Below are 5,843 nucleotides of genomic sequence, written 5' to 3' on the forward strand. Positions count from 1 at the left end.
GAAAGAGGGACATTTATTGTGCCTTTATGAAGTAAACATGATGGCATCCTCAGAGGAAGATATGGGCCATCACCAGGGAGCTGATCAGAACCTGCTGTTAATGTTCCACATCTCAGTGTTTTGCATTTCAAAACCCCAGGACTCCTCCTTTTCATCTCAGTGTGTATTGGAGAAGACTGCATCAAAAAGTAGCAGATAAGCATTGAGGGCATAGAAGAGATGAAAAATCAACTTGCGGAGCCTGGCAAGGAACCTTCAGTACTGATTTGCCCATTCAGTGGCCCAATTTTTTAACTAAGTCTTTTGTAGATGTCATTTTTCCTCTAGGTAGCTTTTTGACTCACCTTTATGCCCAATAATAAAGACACATTATATTTAATGAGTCTTTCAGTAGGTAGCAGGTTAAGTAACATACTAAGAATAAAAGATCATCCCTTGCTATGCATGGCTGCTTTTGGAAAGATTAGCAATAGCTGAAACATTAAAAGTACATGGTTTTCTACTTGGCTAACTGCATGGTGTGCATTTTTCAAAACTAAATTACTCATGCCCTTTTGGCTTTCTTAATTATTAACATCTTTCTGGTTGAAATCCCTTCCCAGTAATCCTGTTGTCAAAGGGTGAGCCTGATTTACTGCTGAATCTTTCCTGCAGGTTTACAATAAACTAGTCAGTCAAAGATGTAGAATTGTTCCTAAATGGGAGGGCAACTTTTAATAGCAAATATCAGCATAATTAAACCAAAAAGCTCTAACTAGACTCAGAGTAAAATCTTCTAAACTAAGGCCTAATTAACACTGGTAGTGCTTAAAATGAGAAGAGGTGCCTATTATTTTAATAATAATTAGAAGAGATGCTGATTTTAGAGAGAGTGTCTCCAGAATATCATTGAATCTGATGGTACATCAGTTTAATTATTTCTATTACTGAATATCAGTTCTTACTCTTCAAAAATAATCATTAACCACATTAACACTGTAGTGATGCATATATAAACAGCTAGTTTGGATTTTCAAGTTGCTGAACAACATTAGAATTCAGGGGTGGTTGCAAGGGCTGCTCCTGAAGTGTGAGAGCAAGTGAGAATCCAAAGTCTGACTAAAGCCAGTTCCCTCGTTTGTACAGTTGCAAGTGTAGGAGCTCTGGTCAGTAACTTCTTAACCTTCCTATTAGAGGACACATCTGATTAAGGATTCCTGGATTCCAGTCACCACAGAATATCACAGTGGTAGTTTCAGAGTTGAGTTGGTTTTGGGACAAGCTTTCATAGTTTGCAGGGATCAGCTGATGCTTTTCTCCTCCCCTTTAGTCTTAGAGAAACTTCTGCAGGTCTTAGAGCGTTTGTTGTTCTCTCAAGCTTCAGGCATTTGCATCTTCACATGTTGCATTCAGCCATGTCCTACTTGTCCCAGAGCTCAGCTGCTATCTGGGACTTCATAAGAACTCCATCAGGGCTCTCCTACGGACAGTGAAGGAAAGATAATAAATACCCTTGTCTTCTCAGTCTTATTTCAAGTGGCAGTGAGGTTTTCCTTGAAGAAAAATACCAGTAAATGTTGCTTATAGTTGGACTAATTAGAGAAGACTTTAACTGTACAGATCATTAAGAGCAGATTATTTTACCAACAGTCTTAAAAATTGCAGGATGACTTCTGATGACAGTCACCTTTGACTCTGATGGTCTGTACTTCTCTGTTTCAAAATTAACCCACTTTCTATATCACTTCCCTGGTCTGTTCTCTCATTTGCATGACAGACTGAACATCTTTGTGAATGCCCTTCAGAATCTTTCAGCAGCACTTACATGTGCTTAAGTTTGAAACTCACATAAAGGGTTTCCTCCCCCTTTTCCGAAAAAGCCCTATTCATGTATTTAATTCTCTTAGTCACCCAAGTACAGTTAATACCACAAACAGGAATAATGGATCACTGGTGACTTCTAGCCATGAGAAATCAGAGCTGCAAGATTATGGTGGTATAAATCTCTGAGGATTAAGCCATCCTGCTGTGGTGACATTCAGAAGCAATTCGGAAACAAGATGATCTCTTTGCTTTATTCCCCAGCATGGGGGAAAGGAGAGGATAAAGTTTATTTTGTAACATCTTTTCATCAAGTGCTTTGAAGTGCACTGTTTGTGGAATGAGGAGTATTGTACCATCCTATCTGTGTAGTGTAAGTGATGGTCAAGTCTCTGCGCAATGAACCACTTCAGAAATGGTAGTACTTATAGGTCCGTTCTCCTGGACATATTGGCTTATGCATCTCTGTTGTCTTCTAACTTTCTGAAAGCCCAAGTCCTCTAACAGCTGCTGTATTTTTTTTTTCCTATTAATGGTTTACTTTCTCTATGCATCTTTAAAATGTCTGCTCTCCTACCAAACCATGATACTAGGGGTTCAGTTTAATCCTCACAGCATTGAAATTTTAATGAACTGTGTAATGCAATGGTAAACATTAGAAAATCGCTATGTTCCTATACCTGTGAAGAGCCATTTCTGTCATCAGGAAACAGTTCTTTCTGGTTCCTTGGAAGAGCTTTATCTACTAAGAACCAGAGATTACATTGTCCTTAGTGGGAAGGGACAAACTTACTTTCTAGACTTAAAGGGTGCCAAGAAAGTGGAGTATAAAATTGCAGGAGGAGTTACCCTACTTTAGGTATCTACAGATGCTTATCTCTCATCAGAGCACCCTGGATTCCTGTATTACTCAAGAAGAGGAATAGATATTTTGGGAAGGCATAATCTTATGAGATGCTTGCTCTCGTCTCTCCTCTCCTCTCCTGACCAATGCTTTTCCTCTGCTTGTCCTCTTTCTGAAATGCTTGGCTTACTTTCTCTGGATGCAGATCAAGAAGATTTCAGAGTAAATCCTGAAAGTCCATTCAAATACTCTCAAACATGTTTCATATAGACAATAACTTGCAAACAAAATTCACATAGGATTGAAAGGGGTCTCCTCAGTTAGAGTCTGGTCTTCTGCTGGCAAGGACACATTGTGTAAAATTTTATATAAATTTACCAAGCTCTATGGAAAAGTAACTGAAGAATCTTCTCCTTAACACTCCCACAGGGAGTCTGCTCCAGAACTTCATTCCTTTGATCCTTGCAAATGATTTTTTTTCCTAATTTCCAGCCAGAATTTATTCATACTTGGTTTATGTCCATTTGTTCTTGTGCCAGCAATACTCTCTTTACCTTAAATAGCTTTTAAGAAGTTTTCCCTTCTCAATGTTTATGTGTTTCATTAACTTTTGGAAAAAAAAATCATAGTCTTTTCAGCCACTATTGTCCAAGGAGAGACAAATCAAGCTGTTCCCGTTTCCTCAGATGCCAAAGGTGCTTCATTCAAACTATAGCATCTGTTTTCTGCCACTCCAAATTCCCTTTTTCCTAAGCCTGGGAGAGTAGAGCACGTGCAGTTCTATATGAGGTCTGTTTTTATAGCTAGATTTGTATTCCCTTACATTTCCTGGGCACTTCTCAATGAGCCAAGATCATAGTGTCTTCAATCTCATCCAACTCTTTCTGGTTCTCACTTCACTCCTGTCCAGGTCAACACTATAGCCCCTTTGTTCTGCCCAGTCTCTGCAATGGTAGGAGAGGAGAGAACTTTTTGGCAAAGATTTTAGAGAGTCTGAGGAGTAAAAACAAGAGGTGTGCTCAGTGGTGACGCACCAGCCAAGCTCTATATAGAGCCATCCAGTATACACATAAAGCGAGATTTCTTCAGAGGCTTTTCATCTAGACAAACCAAAGCAATGGCACAGGTTACCTAGGGAAGCTGGTCAACCTGTGCCATTGGATATCCCATCACTTGAAGAGCCAGATTGGATGGGACTTCAAGCTTCCTGGTCTAGTGGAAGGTGTCCCTGGCCATGGCAGGGAGATTGGAATTCCATGACCATTTAGGCCCATTCCAACCCAAACTGTTCTATGATTCTGTGATTTTTAGAGAGGGGGACAAATTCCTATCTCTACTGTCAGGATGGTCTCATCCAAACTGGATATATCTACTCCAAAATGGAATTACCTACCTAGCCAAGTAATTTTAGGAGGTTAGTTAATACACTTCTTCCTCTTTCATTCTCAAAATAGTTGAATGCTTTCAGCTTGTACTGAAAGTAAGTAAAGGGATCAAACATATAAATTAGCTGTAGCAATAAAAAATCTGATTCAATGGTTAAGTGTTTGGCACTGTTGTAAGTAACTAAGGGCGGGATATTAAAATGAAGAATTTCAAGTAGCCTTGCTTATAAATAGCTCTTCTGTAGTATATAAATACTAATATAGTGTGTAAATACCAAAATACACAACAGCATGCTGACACATACACACACATTTGCTGCATCCCAGAATACACATTTAAAAGACTGAAATGCAACAAATTTGTTTGTAAAGGAGAAATATATTTAAGATCCTTCTAAAGGACTTTTCCTTACTACCTTTGTTCCTTTTTCCATTTGGCCTGTGTAAATCAGTCACTTGTTAAAAAAACAGTCCTAAAAATGTTTGGTTTTTTTCTGTTCACTGGGAAAGGTTCTGTGAACTTAAAAATCTCCCTGTGAAACAATTTTTTTGTTTGTTTGTTTTAAAGGCATTTCTAAGCCCCATTTCCCCAGTGCAGGACACACTATGACATGGGATGCTCTAGACGGGGTCCCAGCTCTGCCTTGGGGAGACCCTCACATATCATATGGTCAAACAGGTGTTGAGACAATGCACACCTCTTCACTGTCCTTAAGCACAGGATAAGTCTGTGTCATTCACACAGGTTCACAAACCTGTCTTGCAAACCGGACCTTAAAAAACTCAGACTATGTGGCAGGATAGCACTACACACATATAAATAGAGAAAGCATTAAAACAGGGCTTAAGAAGACTGAATTGTTTCCCTGGTGTAATCAGTCCTGCTGAGTGACCTTCACAGTCACTTCAGTCCCTTGTACTTCAGTTTCCTAAGCTGTTAAGTGTCTCTTACATTTCTGACAGCTCGGTGGTAAAGATTTTTGAGCTCGGCAGGTAAAAAGCCCCCAGAAGGGTTTAAGCTAAGCAGCTTCCTTCACACCACTGCTTACTGTGGAAATTACTCTGCTGTTTTCTTGAAGGGGTGGGGGGGAAGTACAGATATCTCAGCAGGAGGTCATCAGATGAGAAAACCAAACCCTAGTGAGCAGACGGGGAGGTTGGTGTTCATCCTCCCTAACTAAATTTTATCACCTATAAAATGCCTGCCTCTGTGCAGTGTCTCTCTAATCACTGGGGAGAAATGGATGTTTCCAGAGCATGCTTTAGCTTATCACCATGTGCATCAAACCCACATGAGGAGACTTCTGCCCTGGGACAGTCTGTTTCTCTGCTGACTACAGAGAGTTGAAGGTATCTCAGTTTTAGATTAATTGAACCAGATGAGATGAATCCCTCCCAAAATTACTACAGTAAAGAAGCTGTATGTCTTCAAAATATTTTCTACCTTTTCCTTTCCAGCTGGTTTTGAATGCTTAACAGTCTGAGATCTCAGTATTATTGAAAGCCAGCTGCTTTATTCTGCTGGGTGTTGTGAACTTTAATCCCAAATGCAATTTACGTGACCCCAAGTACTAGTCTTACATGGCAAATGTTTTGAGAGGCTTGGAGGGCAATGTGCTGCCTTGCATTTGCAACCAATGAAGCAGGAATATCTCAGTACACCCCTGAAACTCACCATTCCCTTAGTGCAGTGAGTGTGGTTGTGCTGTAAGGATCTCCTGGGAGAGCCAGAAGCAGCTGCCCATTGAGTAGTCACCACCATCCTGACACCAAAGTGGGTTCATTCCAGGTGGGAAGACACCAAGTGGGAGTGG

At 40.1% G+C, this 5,843-nt stretch overlaps 1 protein-coding gene across 4 annotated transcripts in view; it reads left to right on the plus strand.

Moving 5' to 3' along the window:
- The window catches only part of TENM4 (teneurin transmembrane protein 4), a 605,662-nt gene that overhangs the window by 486,249 nt on the left and 113,570 nt on the right, over positions 1-5,843 (plus strand). The gene's annotated exons all lie outside the window — the stretch shown is intronic.

This window comes from Geospiza fortis, unplaced genomic scaffold (assembly GCF_000277835.1).
Source record: "Geospiza fortis unplaced genomic scaffold, GeoFor_1.0 scaffold16, whole genome shotgun sequence".
Classification (NCBI taxonomy): Eukaryota; Metazoa; Chordata; class Aves; order Passeriformes; family Thraupidae; genus Geospiza; species Geospiza fortis.